General features: G+C 48.4%; 1 pseudogene; it reads left to right on the top strand.

Annotated features, from left to right (window-relative positions):
- The window catches only part of LOC146182688 (uncharacterized), a 32,355-nt pseudogene extending 16,799 nt beyond the window's left edge, over nucleotides 1-15,556 (top strand).
- The last annotated feature ends 4,322 nt before the right edge of the window (nucleotides 15,557-19,878 follow it).

The following is a 19,878-nucleotide window of genomic DNA, read 5'->3' as shown; positions in this document are numbered from 1 at the left end:
TGCATAAAAAAAGAAAAAGAAAAAAGAATAGCATTGAAAAAAAAAAAAGAACGACGGAAAGATAGATGATGCAGAGGCTATAGTGTGAGCTTAATTCGCTTCCACTAGATAATCCTTATAACGTCAAAATATAGGCTTTACTATATGGCCGGATATGCAGCTTTTTCAGATTCTACGAAAGAGAAGTGAGGCCGGCACTCGGTTTCTCACCATGAATAAAAACTGTGGCATAGGCTCGAAGCTAGTTTCAATTGATCTACAAATTTGACTCGGAGGGCCTTCTGGACGCCTTTATCTTCCTGTAAGGTGTGGAAGTTCAAACATTTTAGCAGTTGGAGCACCAGAAAGCTCACCCTTGAAGTAATGAAATTTCATGTGCTTTTGCACCTTCGCTCTTTGCAAAGTCTGCGAACCGCGACAAGAGTTTCCAAAGGGAAAAATAATTAAATTCCCTTGGAAGTATTTCACGTGTAATATCAAACTTGTTATAATTTTCTTGGGGGGGGGGGGGGACAGTTACAGCCTGAGTAGTTCTGTAAAGAGTAGCCGGCAAGTAGCCCGATTATAGTTCTGTAAGCAGTAGTTGGCAAGTATACCCAGTCGATTACTAAATATTTCGTACCACACACTTGAAGAATAAACACTCATTAGTATCCGCATCTCAATTCAGCCTTATATTAATTGCTTACGTATAAGCTGCTCGTAAGACGTGATGTTGGGCTAGTCGGTTCATGATTATAACAAAACAGAACTGCGGGAAGGAAACGGGACAAGAAGGCACGAATACACTGCGCTTTGTGTGCGTATTCGTGCCTTCTTGTCCCGTTTCCCTCGCGCAGTTCTGTTTTGTTAAAGCTGCTCGTCATCTTTGTCGCATTTTTCTGTTTTCTATCGGTGCGCGCCAAGAACTGCATCATATACTTGTCAAGACGACGCGCAATTATACGTGCTTTTTCTTTTTTTCTTTGACTCCGTACACCATTTGATGATAGTAAAAGGTCTGCACACAAGTGTCCACTATGAATGCATTCCCTTGTATGCGACAGGTTTAATTTTTCATATTTTATCTGCAATACTGCCCTAGCTATACTTGACTTTTTTTTCTTTTTCATCTGGACAGCTGTTCAGCTTTTGGTGAGCGGCACGTTAAGAAATGTCCGCGATATATGTATTTGTTAATCGCTACCAAAGAATAAATCATTGAGTCGCGTATACCTTTTTTATAGCGAAAGAAATACTACTCTAGGTTTCGAGCCTTCAGCGTAGCGCGGCCGGTAGCCACGTCTTACCCACGTGACGCTGGGACGTCACACGCCACGTGACACCAGGGTGTGGGCTGGCAGGAGCTGCTGACTTAGGTCTATCGTTTCACATGGGACGGTTATGTCAGAATCAGCCTGCGAGGACCCTAGCATTCACGTTACTCCTAGAGCCCAATAAGGCACGTTCATACGGCTTGGTTAAAGCGGGGATTTTTATGTGGGCTGAGGAAGAAGAAAAAGAGAAGAAGGAGAACGCTCGGTCACCCGCAGCTAATGCTTTCACTCAATATTTGGTTCAGCAGCATTGAACCCTTGTAATTTTTTTGCCGGTAAATACCGCAGTGCTTTAAAGTAGTACAGTTAAGTTATAAATAAATGTGATTTGCTCGCACGCTGATTTATCGATTGAACGTCTTTTATTGAATAGGAAAGCACATGGCAATGGATGGGGGTAAAGGGGAGTAGGCAGAATCTTCATCGTTTGCACAGGTCGTCACTCAAATCATATTGCTCTGACCAGGGCACTAAGGGAGCCATACTTGGCAAATATCATTTGTGTATTTGTCATTTCAATAAGCGGTGATTATAGGGCACAGAAAGAACACCGATTAAAGAGATATATTACAGATTACTGAGGATTTAATTAAGAAAAACGTTGCTATGTATTGATAAACAGAAGCTGCAAAATGTAAGCAGGTGTTAGTAAAGCAGGCTCGTAAAGTATAAGGTGTTCCTAAAGAGGCCTTACAAAGCACAAGCTTTGATTCGCCGGTATACTGTTTTTCTCTGCGTGTTAGTAGCGCTCCTCGGCAGCAGTCTTTATTGCCTTACGGAAAGAACGAAGGCAAAACACCACGCTTCGTTGGTGACATTGAGTACAAATCTCTCATCTGGACTATTTATGGCTTTCCGCAGGAAGAAGAAACTGAGTTTCAAATAGCGATTCAAACATCGCGCGCTGCTCCGAAGGAATACCCAAGCGCTCGAGAGACGTAAAGGAAGTGCAGAGATCGGTTTGAGCATCTGGAATAAGTAGCCTCTTAAGTATAGCATCAATTGTGTGGCGTGTGAAAATACTCCAAAGAGAACCACGCCACTCCTGTACTCCCACTATCCCCGCAGCCGCTACGCGCCGAGCGGCGAACATGGCACCCTTGTTGCACATCGCGCCCTCTCGCGGAAGTCGATGGCTGTCATCGCAAAAGTGGCCCGCTCTCCGGCGCCGGTCCTCACGCTGCCCAATATTGAGGAAAATATTGCATGTACAAATTCCATAGGAACCATGCAGTGAAGCCCTCTCAAGGACTCATGCTTGCTGTTGTCCACATGCAGCAATCTTATATTTCAGCCAATATATGTATGAATTTCTTGTGCTTGTAAAATATTCTTTGTCATGCTGTAATAAGTGCAGATAATAAAAAATAAAAAATTTTTTCAATAATTTTGAAGCCTCGTCACTAAAGGGTTTAACAGCAGAGTGCTAGAACGCAGTGGAAGGAAAAATGATTTGACGGCAAACCTCACTACCATCCTTTCAATATTATCAAGTAAATGATTTTTTTGGCCTGCACAGTACACGATCCTATACCGAGTTATAGACATCGAATTGTCAACTAAGTCTGTTTACAGTTCTGATAACCAGACCAAATACTCCTATAAAAATTTGCGTGCAGAATTGTAAACAACAAAGCTTCACAAAATGCCCAGTCACTTTCCAAATGATGACACTGGATATAGATACAACAAATTTTTGGAGTGCTTTTGCCATTCTTGCCTGAATAACTGCACAAAAAAAATCATTCTTTTCATCACGCATGAAGAAAAACCACGATACAATCGTCTTCATAAATGAAAGAGAATGCCAAATCCCTCCATCACGATCTCTGCAAAACATATTTCTGAGATTAGATTGCTACCAACTGGAATTACAGACACACAGCAAACACACAATGCATCTTTAGAACGCTAAACATTCACTTGCTGTGTATAGCAATCGTTGGAGTCCGAAAATCATTGCAACTGGCAACTCATGCGAGCATTGATAATATATGGCCTTGCCATTGTTTCATCTTTAATTAGCGCAGATTGTATGCTAAGGACTGCTTCTGATTACGGGGGTGCCGAAGGGGCAACCTTAGGTGCAGTGCAGGTACTGCAGTCCACTGCTCACCGGCAAAATTCGCGGTTGCACATTCTATTTTGCATGCTTTATGCGACTACTTTTTCTAAACTGATATGCTCTTCTATATTCATTAAAATAACCTTTAGCCGGGCAAACAGCCTCGAATGTGCTTTTTATGTAATCACAGAAGATTTCAACATTGTTCGCATAAGCCATAACTTTAACCTAAACTCAGGTAGGTAACCTTAAACTCACGTATCTTTCCACCTCAGATGATTGCCATACAAAAATATCCCAGGTATATAGCAAACAGCACAGGAGACATGGGACACCCTCGCCTTACTGGTCAGTTATCCGGTATTTGCGAACTAAGGCATTTGTAATAGATTATCTACATTTAACAGTTTTCACACCCTATTTTGACACCCTATAAAATATTATCACTACATTGCAGTTCTCAGAGCAGCACCAGCCAGGCAAATATCTTCACAAGGTCCTGAGGAAATATGGGGAACGTTCCTGTTGAGCTAATACAGCTCTCTGCCAGAATTCGCACAGTCAAGATAGAAATGGTAGAAATGAAATCAAACATTTCTACGCCATCCACAGAGCTGTCTACAATGGGTCCCTGAAATTCAATCGAGCATATAAAGATAATTACCTCACGATGTGACAACACAGAAAGAAGACTAAGCTGCTTCAACCTGATTTTTTTTGTATACCTGCACGACCAGTCCGAAAGATGGTCCAGCGCAGAAACGAAGGTGTTGGAGCTGTGTGCGGACTGGCTGCACACTTGGGCCAACACAAATTGAAAGGGCCCATCGGCTTGGTCGATAACCAGAGAAAAGTAAACCGATCGTCGTCAAGTACGCGCACTGGAAGGACAAACAGCATATCATAGATCAAGGCTATAAGTTTAAAGGCACGTATTATGTTGTTCGCGAAGATTTTTCTTTCCCAACATGTCTGGCCAGGAAAAACTTGTTAGATTTCGCAAAGTCGGAGGGCGGATCGTTTAAACTTCGATAAACTGCGCATGAACGATAATGTATATATGTACGACGCTGCTTCCGACACTGTCAAAAAATGCACCCGATAGCAAAAACGAAGAGCGGTTGTACACGAGGCAGACTATCATCCAGAGCCTTCATACGGTGGCAGTGCCCACCCTTCGCTTTCCATATCATTTACTAACTTACGTAGCATACTTCCAAAGCGCACCAACCTCTACTCGTATCTAGAAGATAATAACCCTGACATCTTAACTTAAACAGAAATGTGGCTTCACTCGTATATAACTGACGATGAAATCTTACCTGATTCACCCGATTTTCTTATTTACCGGATTGACAGAACTAATAAAAGGGGTGGTGGCGTGATGATCGCCATAAAAATACATTCCTTCCTTTCGTGTCAACATTTCGTCCCCTCTAGGAATTTTATTGGTTTTCATCACGTCCTCATCTCTCAAGTGCCTTCTTGGTATATGTTACCACCTTCTTGGTATATGTTACCGACCACCAGATAGCTCAGAAATTTTCGTTACAAATCTGTATGCTATCCTCTCAGATATAAGAAGCAACTTCCTGAAGGCCGACATTTATTTATTCGGTGATTTTAATTACCCGAATATCAACTGGAATACCTTATCTGCATCGGCACATGACCTGGATAATTTCGTGGAACTAACATTAGACTTTTCTTTCTCAACTTGTTTCTATGCCTACGTGCGGCCTTAACATTTTAAACCTTGTCATCACTTCGGCTCCAGACAATGTAGCCCGATCTCCCTCACGGATAATTTCAGTGATCACAAACTGCTACATTTCACTCTAAAAATGCCGTCACGCTAACGCAACCAACCTCAGAAATACATCTTCGACTATAACAGAGCGAACTGCGATGCCATTAACCTCGGCTTACAAACCTTCTGCGACTCCTTTCTGCAATTCTTTCCTAATCGATCTCTAAACTTGTGGCCGATTCCTCTGCCCGAGGGATGCGCACGACAAATACACAGCGGGCCGTGTAACAAACATCTTTAATCTCACAGGGGTCGTCGAAGGCGGTGCTAGGTCGTCGTCTGGGGGGCTGCAGCCTGCGGGTCGTCTTCCGTGGAGAAGCGCCAGGCCGAAGCAGGAGCGAAGCAGGAACGAAAAGCAGGAGCGAAGAGAGCGAGACGGCGGCGCGTGCCTTCTTTTATAGCCCCCTCGCGCGAGACCGGTTATCCCCGAACGAGCGGGGAGAGGGAAACAGGCAGCGCGCATTGGGAAGTGGCGCGGCCTACATGGGAAGTGGCGCGGCCACGGGCCCTACATCTTCCCCCCCCCTCAGCGTCCGACCCGGGCTCCGCCAACAGCCGGGCCATGTCCATGTCCGAGCCCGGGTCGGCGTAAAATATGAAGGCTTATCGCCTGGCTCTGGCGGAATGCCATCTCAGCTGGTCCGTGGGACGGGAGGAGCAGCAGGCATGGCGGGACTGTTCCGGCTGGTCCCTCTCCGGCAGCGGCCACATCCTCGGGGTCACAGCGCAGCTGGGCTCGGCCACGGATACGACTGGCAGCGGCCCTGAGCTGCTGCTCTACATCGTTGACCCCTTTCCACGTGGCGCCGTGCTGGATGCATATTGCAGCAGGCGTTTCCGCCCCGGGCACACCTGGCTTCCTGAGGCCCGTACTCCAGGCCTGGGCAGCGGGCTCCAATCCAGACTCGTTGAAGACGGCCAGCATGGCCACGCTGGTCACAATGATGGGCCACAAACCACTACAAACTAGGGGGGGTACCCCCTGTTTAAGTGGCGCCTCCTTGAACCATGCGCTGGGTGCGGTTTCCCGCCCCAGCGACGGTAGTTCATCTGGCTGTTGCAAAATCGTATCAGAATGCATTCTGAAAGAAGCAAAGACGTTAGACAAAGTAGTGCACTACCTTGGCCTTAGGTTATAGCGTCGGTTGCGAACCGGGTTGCTACCTGTACGCCTTACTTTGGGGGAGATCGCTGCATCGCTTTGAGCTTCCCCCGCTTCGCAGTTATCGTCCTTGCGAAGGTGGTAAGCTTTCAAGTCTGCGACGTGCACCGGACCAGCGGTTTCACCGCTCGCCAACAACCGCAGCTGGTAGGTGAGTGGCGTAGTCCGTGCCGTAACTTCGAACGGTCCAACCCACTTGTGCGCTAGCGACGCGGCGAAACCACGCGCTGCGTTACTAAGCGGGTGCGTTCTTTTCAGTACCAAGTCGCCCGTGTTGAAAACGACGTGACGACGACCTTTGTTGTACTGATCCGCTTGCTCCATGCGCGCGACATCGAGGTTTTCACGAGCCGCGCGCTGCGCTGCTTCAAGGCGCTCGCAGAGCTTTGTCGCGTACTGCGTAAGCGGAGGGGGCGCGGGCCCCGCCGCGTCAAGTAGGGAGTTCTCTAACGGAAAAACGATCTCTTTCCCAAAATTCAAGTAAGCAGGTGTCATACCCACCGACCTGTTCACGGTTGTTCTAGTGACGAAAGCCAGTTCGGACAGCCGTGCGTCCCAATCTCTGTGCTGCTCGGTCGTCGCGACCAGCATACTCTTAACATTCCGATTCACTCTCTCGGTTATGTTGCTCTGAGCGTGGTAGGGACTCGTTTTCCTGTGGTGGATTTGAAGCGCTCGACAGGAATCAACAAAGACTTTGCTTGTGAAATACGAGGCATTGTCTGTAATCAGGTCGGAAGGGAAACCGAAACGAGTGAATGTCTCCAACAGTTTCTCCCAAATCCGTTCTGACACAAGCTTCCTAAGGGGGAAAACCTCAACCCACTTGGAATAGTGGTTCGTTATTACCAGGATTTATTGGTGTCGGCGCGCGGAGCGAGGGAGGGGTCCCATGATATCGCACGCGACCACTTGCCACGTATAGTTGCTAACTACCGGCTTCATCATGACAGCGGGTTTCCCAGCCCGAGGCTTGGCTACCTGGCAAACAGGACATGTGCGGGCGTAACCCAGCACATCCTTTCTCATACCTGGCCAGGTCGCGACACGGCATAACTTATAAGTCTTACTGCCGCTGCCATGGCCTGCCAGCGCTGAGTCATGGAAGTACTGGAGGAATCGTTTCGGCAACTTCCTCGGGACCACGACTCGGAAGGCGGATGCAATCGCGTCTTCCTCGTCAAGTTGGGGGATGTAGCGGAGCAGTAAGCCTTCATCGCCCAGCAGATACGCGTCATACTTGCCCTCAGCGTTCCCGGTGCAAGCTGCACTACTCGCAAGCTCTGTCAGCACCCGCTGGCATAAACCGTCTGCTTTCTGGGCCTCAATTAGCTCTTCCCTACTGACCTCTACTCCCCAAGACAGATTTCTCTCTGCCTCGCTTCTTGGCAGGCGAGTAGTCGCCGCCACCAGCTGCTGCGCCTTCTCTCTCTCGCAGTACAGCGCGGCAACTCTGTCCGCCTCCTTTCTCTCTTTAACTACGCAGGGCGCGACACTCGCGTCCGCCCTCTCCTCCTCTCCACTAGCGGCGGCGCCGCTTTCAGCAATGCTGGTCTGCGCTTCTGCCAGCCTTCAACGGTGCGCGCGATAAAGCATCGGCCACCTTATTCATGCTGCCCCGGCGGTACTCAATGGCGTACGCGTAACGTTGCAACGTCAGCGCCCATCTCGCGAGTCTGCCTGCGGGGTTTTTCAGCCTCTTTAACCACGAAAGTGCCTGGTGATCTGTCTGCACGGTGAAAACCGCTCTGTCTAGGTACATGTCGAACTTTGACAATGCGAACATTATCGTCAGGCATTCCTTTTCGGTCACGGAGTAGTTCCGCTCCGCCGATGTGAGCGTGCGGCTAGCGAACGAGACAGGGCGCAGCTTTCCCTCGTGTTCCTGCAACAAAACAGCTCCTACACCGGCATCACTAGCATCTGTCTGCAAGACAAACGGCTTGTTCAGGTCGGGGAGGCGCAAACTAGCGGTATTCGCTATCGCGCGAGCCAAGGCAACAAAAGCGTCGTTCTGTTCCTTGCCCCAGACCCACTTCGAGCCTTTCCGCAACAGCTGGTTCAACGGCCTAGCGAGCTCTGAACAACTAGGGATGAATTGTCTGTAGAAGGCAACCATTCCCAAAAACCTCTGCAAGCTTTTCACGTCCGTCGGGCAGGGGTAGTTCAGAATTGCCTACAGTTTGTCATCGTTCGGTCTCAAAGTGCCATCATCAACCACAAATCCCAAGAGGTTCACTCTCTTTGATGCCAACTGCACTTTCTTTGGGTTGATCGTTATACCCGCACGTCTCATTCTTTCAAGAACGGAATTCAGGTGAATGGGATGCTCTTCGAACGACTGTGAGAATATCACGACGTCGTCGAGGTACGCCATCGCGTAGTTGAACCTTGCATCCCCCAGCACGATGTCCATCAATCGCATGAACGTGCTCGGTGCATTAGACAAATCAAACAGGAGTCGAGTAAAATCGAAGAGCCCGCGGTGACAGGTGAATGCGGTTTTCTGAATGTCACCTGCCGCCACCTCAATCTGCAGGTACCCTCTGCTTGCATCCAGGACTGTGAAGAACCTTGCGTTCCCTAACGCGTACATCACAGCCTCGATCGACTGGAAAGGGTACGCAACCGTAGGCGTCAGTGAGTTCATGCAGCTTTCGATAATCAACACACAGCCTGACCGAACCATCTTTCTTTGGCGCTAGAACCACTGGGGACGCCCAGGGACTTTGTGAGGGTCTCACCGCGCCGGTATCTATCATCTCGTCAAGGGCGCTGTCGAGAAGCTGTCTCTTATGCGCGCTTAACGGCCGCGGGTTACATCTGAAAGGGCGCGCATCACCCGTTTCGATCTCGTGCTGAAGCAAGTCGGTTCTGCCTTGTCTCTCTGTGAAGCGATCCGAAAACGGGAGTAAAGTTTCCACGAGCCTTCGGCGCTGACTACCGGTTCCTGAGAAGGACGCGATAATTGCTTCTAATGGGCTACCATTCAGTGTCGCGGGGGAGCCGTCTGCCACAAAAGCGTGGACGCTCGCTCGCTGAGCGACGCATTCCTGTTTGGGCGCGCTAACAAAGGGAATGAGGGGGTGAAGGGGCTGTAGCGATAGCCGTTCTCCCCCATGTCAAGCACAATGCCTTCGCTCGAAAGAAAATCTCTTCCCAGAATAACTGGTATGGCTAAGCCGGGCAGATAGGCGAAGCGATGCCTCCGCTTCCTGCCGTCAAAACGCAGGACCAGACTTACCCCTCCCTCCGCTTTTGTCGTCCCTGCTGCTAAGCTCAAATGGGTTTCGGCTGGCCTGACACGGATGTTGCATCTACGGCAGGCCTCGAACACATCATCGCCGACCAGTGACAGAGTTGAGCCCGTGTCAATGAGTGCTGAGTAGCTTTGACCAACTAACCGCACTAGCATAAAAGGGCTCGAGCGCGACAACATTCCTTGCGCTCTACAGCGAGGGGGACAAAAGCCTCTGCGCCCCCGGGGCGGTCGCCCGGTGACGCGGCGTGGAAGTACATTTCCCATTTTCCGCCGTGGCTACCACGAAAGTCTCCCGCCGACGGCGACAGGCTGGTGTTACCAATTATGGTCGCCGGCAGTCCGCGTTTCCCTGCATACGCCTTGCTTGACACTCTCGTGCCACGTGGCCCGGCTGGTTGCAATTTCAGCAAAGCTGATCGTTCACCTGCCGCGCGGTCGGGGGATGCCGCGTTCCACGAAGCGGCTGGGGACGTCTTTCCCCTCTCTCCGCGCCTGTGCGGACGTCGCTGGCGAGCCCTGCTCGACGCCGCTGCTCGAACGCATACGGGTCAAGAGCGCGAGGAATCGCGGAGCCTTCCGCTGGCCTTTCCTGCCCTACCGTCATTACGTCTGCGCCTCTGGCGCGCGGCACGGAGTCTTGGCCTCCGGCCCAGGCGCATCGCGGCTCTAGCGATTCGGCTGGCCTGGGGGGTGGCTGGTAGCGCCATTCAGCGAGTAAATCTACCTGTACTACCTTCGCTTGCTGTGCTAGGGCCTCGAGGTTTGCAAAACCACGTCCCCGCAAATACGGCTTGAAGCGCGGATGGCGTTGCCTCATCACGCGCGTGGCCTGTTCTAGATCGGTTGCCGTGGGATCTGCCCACTTGTAGAGCTCCTGCATTGCGCGTACATACTCGAGGAGGCTCTCCTCTGGGTGCTGTGTACGCAACGCTAGCTCCTCAAGCATCCGGCGCTCGTAATCGGGCGGCAAGAACTCGGCGCGGAAGCGATCGGTGAAGTCTGCCATCGACTGGAAGGCCGGCTGACAGCGTCTCCATCGCGCCGCGCTCTCAACAAGTGCCACGGGGATTACCTGCGCTAGCACCACGTCGTCTGGGGAACCCAGTGCCGTCTGATAATCCTCGAGTTCTTGCAAGAACTCGTGGACTGACTTCACGTCCGTGTAGCCGGAAAAGGAGGGAACCTCTACATTTATCTGCGGACGCGAGACTGTCGCCGCAGCTGTGGCTTGGTTGGCGCTAGCCACCGAACCGAGCTGACGGGTGAACACCGACAACACTTCGTTCATCTGCCTCATCAGGGCGGCCGCATCGGTAACCTGCGCAGACTCTACCGCGTCCTTTACCTCACTTCCGGACGCACTGGCGTCCAAAGCGGCGGCCCTATCTGGCACGTCTTTTCTCGGAGGCATTGCACTCAACAACTAAGGCCGGCCGGGAGCCTACACGCGCACGACTACCACCTAGCCCGCATCAAAAGGCTAGTCACAAAGGCTAAACACTTCATAAAACTAACATATGCACAAAAAAATTAAAACACAAACCGCCCGACACTAACAAGCACACGCATAACCCAAAACAAAATTAAAACACTGTACAAACACTACTATACTACACTCCGCGTCATCTGCACACACGATAGCCCTAAACTCAAAATGGCGTCGCGCCTAACATGCAAAGGACCGGCCCGTCGTGTTGCCGTGCGCTGCCACGTTGGCAGAGAAATCGTCCACATGGGTGCTAATTCAGCCCCAGTTGGGTGCCAGTTGTGGGCGATTCCTCTGCCCGAGGGATGCGCACGACAAATACACAGCGGGCCGTGTAACAAACATCTTTAATCTCACAGGGGTCGTCGAAGGCGGTGCTAGGTCGTCGTCCGGGGGGCTGCAGCCTGCGGGTCGTCTTCTGTGGAGAAGCGCCAGGCCGAAGCAGGAACGAAGAGCAGGAGCGAAGAGAGCGAGACGGCGGCGCGTGCCTTCTTTTATAGCCCCCTCGCGCGGGACCGGTTATCCCCGAACGAGCGGGGAGAGGGAAACAGGCAGCGCGCATTGGGAAGTGGCACGGCCTTCGAATGCGCGGCGCGCCACGGGCCCTACAAACTCACGCAGTTAATGAACACCTAAATACCCCGCATATGTTTCCATACTAGCTCATCTAAGCCGTGGTACCACAGGAATCTTGGTACGCCGATTGACAAAAAAAAGAACGGCTTTTCAAAAACTGCTAAACGGCTCAGAACACCCGAAACACGAAAAAAAAAAACATAACGCCGATAAAGAATACTGCGCGGCCATACGGAAAGCTAAGCATAATTTCATGGCTCACGATTTGCAATGTGTCCTTAAGCACAATCCAAAAAAATTTTGGAAAACTTTATCACCTTCCGAAACGTCTTCAGATTTTACATTGATCGATGAGGCTGGAGATCCCATTGCTCCAGACGAACACCCTCAGATAACATTTTCACCAATATGTTCACCAATATGTTCCAATATTCCATGGGCACCTGATTATGACTATCACTACATGAGCCCAATAAACGTTACTGTTGATTGCGTTGCGACATTGATTAACGATCTAAAATTAACTACTTCATGTGGTGTTGATGGGATTAAATAAAAATTTGAAACATATTGTGGCTCATTCTAGCATCATACTCATATTTCGCCAATCCCTTTCAGCAGGAGAAATACTATACGAGTGGAAAATTTAAAAAGTCGTTCCAATATTCAAATCCGGTGACCGAACTAATGTTGCTATCACCCAATATCGCTGAAATGTATATCTTGCAAACGTCTTGAGCACATCATTGCATCTAACATGGCACTACATTTAGAAGGCAACGGTTTCTTCTATTCACAACAACGCGGGTTCAGAAAAGGGTTATCATGTGAGATACAACTACTCGAGTGTACTAATGAGCTGTTCCACGGTATGGACGAAAATCTTCAAATCGACTGTATATTCCTCGACTATGCTAAAGCCTTTGACCATGTTCCACGCTGTCGTTTAATGGCGAAACTCTCATCTTTGCACCTTGATTCATTATCAATATCTTAGATAACAAACTTTTTATCATTTCGTAAACATTTCACTTCTGTTGATAATAATTAGTACCCTGTAATTGAAGTAACATCAGGCGTACCGCAAGGTAGTGTAATAGGCCCTTAACTGTTTGATTTTCATCAATGACCTACCGTCAAGCATCACTACAACACTCAATGTTTGCTGACGGTTGCGTGATTTATCGTAAAATCAGCTCTGTTAATGACCGCATCGCCCTTCAAGAGATCTACACTGCATTAATAACTGGTGCGTATCATGGGAAATGTCCCTTAGCACTGTTAAATTCCAATTAATGACATTAAGGCATAAACAGACTAATTACCTTTTCACTTACTTGCTTAATCACAATCCAGTCACCCTTGCGTCGTCATACAAGTACCTTGTCCTGCACTTTTTACCTAATCTCTCTTAGAAGACCCGCATAGAAAAAATTACTGCCAAAGCTAACCGTACATTAGGTTATTTAAAACGTAACCTCAGAGGTGCACCTTCTTTAGCACGGCAGTTGGCATATCAAACATTTGTCCGCTCTCATCTTGAATACGCATCTTCCATTTGGTCACCCCACCAACACTACTTAATTTATTCCCCAGAGCGCGTATAAAATCGTGTCACTCGTTTCATTGCTCGCAACTATTGCCGACATTCCAGCATAACTGACATTAAGGCGTCGTTATCTATTTCATCTTTAGAATTTCGCAGAATAATAGCACATATCTTCCTCTTCGATAAAATTGTTTACAGCCATCATTCCTTCACACTACCTCTTACAAAACGGGCCCGCACATCTAAGCGATTGCATAATCACCTCACTTTAAACGCTTTTAGGGAAGAACCACTGCATTCAACTCACCAGCCCTGCCCTATGCAGTCATTTATTCGAATAATCTTCCTGACAACATTGTTCGCATTTCAGATTATGATATTTTAAAAGAAAAAATAAGCAGCATTTTGTTGTGAAGTGTTGTTACTGAAGTGTGTTCTATAGTGTGCTTTTAAAATTTTGTTCTTTTTTCTTGTGGTTGTTTACCATTGTGTAACGATAACGTTTTGAAAATAACGATGTTGAAATAACCATCTTCTACTTATGTTTCACATAAAGATTAATAGCGCAAAAAAACACTCACAGATAGGCACAAATAGAGACATATAGACCGGCGCTGATTCTATTTGTGCCTATTTGTGAGTGCCGTTTTGCGCTATTAACCTTTCCTTTATGTGACTATGCACCAACTAGCCCAGCAATCCGTTTTAATTGACTACTGCTGTTTCGCACCCCAGTTATGTAACCCCCTCACATAATACTCCAATCGGAGCCCGTGAGGTATTTGAATAAATGAATAAATAGATCACAGCATTCTACTACGCTCCTTGCAAAGTGAGTTTTCATTACTATTGTACGGCTTTTAATGATCTGCATTTGATATTCGCCTACAAGCACCGTAATAACACCCCTGAGGATTTCATAAAAGTTAGTAAGACTTGATGGTCTATGTGAACAAACTAGTAGTAGCTTATCCCGATACTCTGATTTCGTGATCAAAAACAGCGTGCGACGACCGAAAGGAAGGTGGTACTTAAAACGAATGCAGGTGCACCGTGACGAAGGACAAGGTTAAAAATTAAAGAATGCATAATATCAGTAGAGGTGCCGCTGGGAAGGGCTTTGCTTTACAGTAGCGGTGCGGTAGTCAGGGGTGACTGTAATGTACCAGTTTCCCGGTGATGTAAGAAATGGCCCGAAAAAGTTCATAATGTTATGGTGAAAAGGCACTTGGGGAGGATCAAAAGGCTGCAGCAGGTCGGCAGGCTTGACAGGCGATGTCTTCCGATGTTGGCAGTCATGGCATATCTTAGCATAGTGCTGGATACGAGCAGCAGATTTGGGCCACTAATACTTCTGTCGTACCCGCGCCAGGTCCGTGAAAAAACGAGACGCCTAGCACGAAGCTTATCATGGCACGCCTGCAAAACGTCGGTGCATAGCAGCATTGGAAGAAATAGAAGGTACTGATTGTCCATGGAATCATTGCTTCTCTCGTAGAGGACACCTCGCAAGCAGAATGGCTGGCCACATGTAAAAAGGCGAGGTGGCGACGAGGCGCTTCTCGAGGTAATCGACGAGGGGACACAGTTTGATGTCGTCTTGCTGTTCTTGAGCGAGAGCATGCATCCGTGAGAGCACCAGGGAAAACAGTCGCCTGTGTTAAGGGCACGGGATGGCGTCAAGAAACAGCCCACGTCCCCCCTGCGTTTCCTGCCGCACTTGTATTAATTATTGACGAACTCTCCTAAGCGGAGACTCCAGTGGGGTAACTGGTCCGAGGGGCCTTTAAGGTTCGCTGGCCAACCGAAGGAGTTGTGGTCACTGCAAACTCTAAACAGCCGACCATCCAAATACGGGCAAAATTTTGTTACCACCCGCATAATTGCAAGGCAGTCCTTTTAAATAGCATAATAATTTGCTTCAGAACGAGAGAAGTTGTAGCTGGCATAAGAAATCACCCGCTCAGCATCATCTTTTCACTGAACGAGAAATGAACCAAGTCCAATATTACTGGCATTGATAAACAATTCTGTGTATACCTCCTCATCGAAGTGGCTAAATGCGAGTGTTGTTCAAAGGCAATGGCGAAGCTCTTGAAAGCTCTTTGCGGCTCATTGGCCCATATGAATGGTTGTCTGTCCTTTGTTAAACACGTCAGTGGTTTAGCTATGTGGGAGGACTTCTTTGTGTACAAAACAACTATATTGTGTGCAGGGGCCCAAAAGCCGAGCATAATACTTTGATCAGTGGTGGTCCGGAAAGCCGCCACAGCAGCCATCTTCTATGGATCAGAGCTAATAAGGACTTCAACGGTCACGACGTGGCCTAGAAAATTGAGCTGTCGAAATGCAAAGTTGCAATTATTGCAATTATTGCGAAATGCGAAATGCAATTATTCTTGTTTTAGAGAGAGGCCGGCCACGCGGATGGCATCTAAGATAGTCGTATAGTGCTTCTGATGCTCCTTCTGATGATAACGTTGTCAATGTAGATAAGGCATGTCGGCTGTTCAAGGCCTGCTAGACACCATTCTTTGAAAGGTGGAACAGAGCACAAGCCGAAGGAAAGTACCTTAAATTGATACAGTTCATCAGGAGTAATGAATGCGGTCTTCTTTCTGTCGCATTCATCAACTTCCATCTGCCAGTACCCACTCTAATCAAGCGATGATGAGTATCGGGGCATAGCGGAGCTGGTCGAACAAGTAATCGATTTGAGGAAACTGGTACACAACCATTTTTCGTAATCTCGTTATCGCCTCCTGTAGGCAATAAAGAGCCTGTTTTCCATCTTTTCGGTGACCATCACAACTGGCGGTGCACATGGCCTCGTGGGCGGCTGTATTACGTCATCTTTCGGATAGGGTATTCAGCGGGATTAAGTATTATGCATTGCTTTGCTAGGGTAATGTCGCCATTCTCGGTTAGAGCTGAATATCTATTCTGTAGCGAGATCCTGTACTCTTCTGCCCTCCCCCTCACCGCTAATTCATTGATGGGTTTCTTTCTTCCTAATCTGTTGCGTTCCTTCTTCAGATTTAAGCTAATTCGGGACCTCACCATCCTGTGGTCACTGCATCGCACTTTCCTGATTACCTCTACACCTTGCATAATGGTGGAGGTTGAACACAATATGAAGTCAATTTCATTTTTAGTCTCCCCGTTAGGACTTTTTCGTGTCCATTTCCGGTTCTTCCGTTTACTTATAAAGGTATTCATGATTCTTAAGTTATTGCACTCTGCAAGCCCAACTAGTAACTCCCCCTGCTATTCCTAGAACCAATGCCATAGTCACCTACTACCTGGTCTCCTGCCTACTTTTTCCCTACCTTGGCATTGAAGTCGCCCATTAGTACAGTATACTGCGTCTTTAATTTTCGCATTGCCGATTCTACATCTTCGTAGAAGCTTTCAATTGCCTGATCATCATAACTACGTGTAGTTGCATAGACCTGTACAACCTTCAGTTTATACCGCTTAATAAGCCTAATTACGATGCCTGCCACCCTCTTATTAATACTATAGAATTCATCTATATTACCCGCTATATACTTATTGACAAGGAAACCTAATCCTAGTTGTCGCCTCTCTGGTAAACCTCGATAGCACAGTACATGCCCATCCTTCAGTACAGTATATGCCTCATTCGGCCTCCTAACCTCACTAGGCCCTATGACGTCCCATTTCATACCCTCTAGTTCCTCTAACAGCACTGCTAAACTAGCTTCACTAGCTAGGGTTCTAGCCTTAAACTTTGCCAGGGTCAGTTTCCAATGGCGGCCTATCCAGCGGAGCCAGGAATTCTTAGCACCCCCTGCTGCATCACAGGTCTGACCGCCGCCGTGGTCAGTTGTTCCGCAGCCGCTGGTGACTAAGGGCCGGGGCTTTATTGAACTAATCATGAATAGTTGCGGCCAATTACTGCACCAGGATGGCCAACTCCTGTTCTGGTGAGGGAGTGCGTTGCAGGAGGTGTTCACCGGCATCAGGTCGCACCCCAAGCCTGTTTATGCAATTCCATCGACACATGGACATTTTTTTTGATCCGGTGGAGAATTGCGCGGCACCGGGATTTGAGCCCCGGTCCTCTTGCATGCGAGGCGGATGTTCTACCGCTACGCCACCGCTGCAACTGATCTCTATTTAACCTTGCAATTGACAGCAAAGCAGTCATGGTAAGTCAAGAATAGCTTGAAGGTGGCTTTCTGGTCAAGAGGCAAGTCAGGATTCACATCCGTTTGAACAGTATAACTAATGCTGTCAGGAAAGTTCTTGTTGACCAGCGGTATAGCACTGTGGACCTACGACTGACTTCATCCAAATAAGTAACGGCGGTGGCTTGCAGTAAATGGCAGGATTCGGCTCTGAAACCGTTAAGAGCAGTTCAAGTTGCTTGTTACTCAAGAAAATGATCCCCGAGAGATGTAGACATGTAGGCTCAAAAATAATTTCTGTGCTCGTTGCTGCGATGCATTAAAGAGTGGGCGGGTTGTCGCACTGCGCTGGGGCATGGAGGTAGACTGACGTGGTCATCACACATTAGGAATGCTGGTCTGCCTGGTGTATAGTAATTGGGAATTCCATAAGTGATGAAAAGTCACCATGAGGCGATAGAGGTCTGCGATTGCGTCATTTTCCCAAAAACAATCAGCACCGAGGACCAAGTCCATGGAGCACTATGCCAGCACAGCGAACCAACAAGTGATAGTAACGAGGCATATCTTGACTGAAGCAGCACACACTCCGAGTGGAATCACCACATGCCCTCTGACTATCCGTATTGGCGCTCCGTGCCAGTCAGGACGTGGCATAGGATGGTAGCAAGGCCATGAATCACAATGCGAAAATCGTGTAGTGGTCGTCAATGATGATCGGCATACCAACAGAAAGGCTCACCATTGACAGATTGCACTATATAATTGGCCGGTTATTTGGTGCATCCAACTGTAGCATCAAAGGAAAGCGTCTCTGATCGTAGGGAAGTCGTCATTCTTGTTGCTTGTGCAGCGGATGAAAACATCGTTGAAAGGTGATCAGACTGCTGGTCAGAGCAGCGGCGTGGAGGTTGGTTTGTTTGATCGAATCTGCGAGTGGAGCATGTTGGTCACTATGTTGATTGACGGCGGCCATACCCCAAGGGTTGCCGCCCTCAGTTTTCCTGGTGGAAACTTGGCGACTGGCTCAAGGAAGATTTACGACTCGATGAAAAGAACTGTCGTGGGGCCGGTGACCTGTACTGACGTCACAGTAAAGATGCAGGTGGGACGTTGCCGCTGAGGAACTGGTCGATGTCCCGAGGTTGTTCACCACAGCGCAGTCGTTGGGCAACCAGTGAGAACCTGCGCAAGTTTATGCTTTGGTACGGGCAGTGGTGCAATATGTTACTTGCTTCACCGCAGTGGAAGCACATGGCAAGGTAGTTTGGCATTGTCCATGCGTACACTTTCCCAACAGGCAGTCAAAAATCAGGCACATTAGTCGAAACTGGATATCAGGGTGCAGGACGAGAGGGAGAAGCGGGGCCTGCAGGAAGCCGGTGTTGCTGGTGCAGCAGTGCCCAACACGTCGCCGAAGTCATGACAGACTATGCAGGTGGCTGGGAGATGGCATTGATGGCAATGCTTGGTGGAGGTCTCGCACACCGTTGGAGATGCCTCCAACATGCAGATGTTGCTCAAGAGAGGGCAGCTATTCAGCTTTTCGCACACCATGCTTCAGATAAGTTCACGAAAGACTTCACTATCTTGTTTCCGGCCATGCCTCAGATAAAATGGCGCACCTTCTTCGCCTCTGACATGGATGGATCCGTGCGGTTGAAAACCAGTCACTTATTCTATAAAATTGGGGACGCTCTCCTTAGGCCTCTATGCTTGGGACTGTAAAACCAGTTCAGCTACCTCTTTTCTTACATTTAAAAGTTCCGAGCAGCTGCCACCAGAAATCTATCCAGGAGGCGGTGGTAGCCTCGTGGTTACCGAACCACATCTTGGCTGCATCTTCTAGTGAAAAATAAACATTCCACAGCCTGCGCTCCTCATCCGAAGCAATAAACGCAGCGACCTGGTCATAGGTGGTCACCCAGTCTTCAACATCCTCAAATTTGTTGCCATAAAATGGCATGGGCATATGCGGAGCACTGAAGAACTGTGGCTGAGAATTCACGGGAAAATAAACGGACTGTCCTGCTGCCATGGTGGAATGGGTCGCAATGGGGAGGCAAGCAAATCACAATTGGGACCTAAGCCTCGCACTCGGTGGCTCACCTTGTGCACAGGCATCGTGCCCGCAGAGTGTAGATGGGCATTGGAGGCACCAAGAATCTCTTCGTACATGAGATGTACGCATTTCCACCAAAATGTCACAGAAGAAGGTTTAATGGCACCAACACGCACAGGCACCGGCAAATGAGATCACACCTAGGCCAACCAGCTCGCGAGCGGACTCCCGGAAAAATTAGGAGGGATTGATTGGTTAGTCATAAAATAGGTTACTGGATAATTACTAAATTGTTTAGTTGATATTTAGTTATAAATTACCTAATTACTCATAATTAGTATTTAATTATTCAAACAAGTAGTCATTATCAGTAATTGCTCATTGATTGGCATATGGCCATATAAGGCACGCATTGGCGCATACTGTAGTGGTATCT

The sequence above is a fragment of the Amblyomma maculatum genome, chromosome 7 (assembly GCF_055883805.1).
Source record: "Amblyomma maculatum isolate TAMU_Amacu chromosome 7, ASM5588380v1, whole genome shotgun sequence".
NCBI classification, from domain to species: Eukaryota; Metazoa; Arthropoda; class Arachnida; order Ixodida; family Ixodidae; genus Amblyomma; species Amblyomma maculatum.
This window is presented reverse-complemented; position numbering and strand designations above follow the sequence as displayed.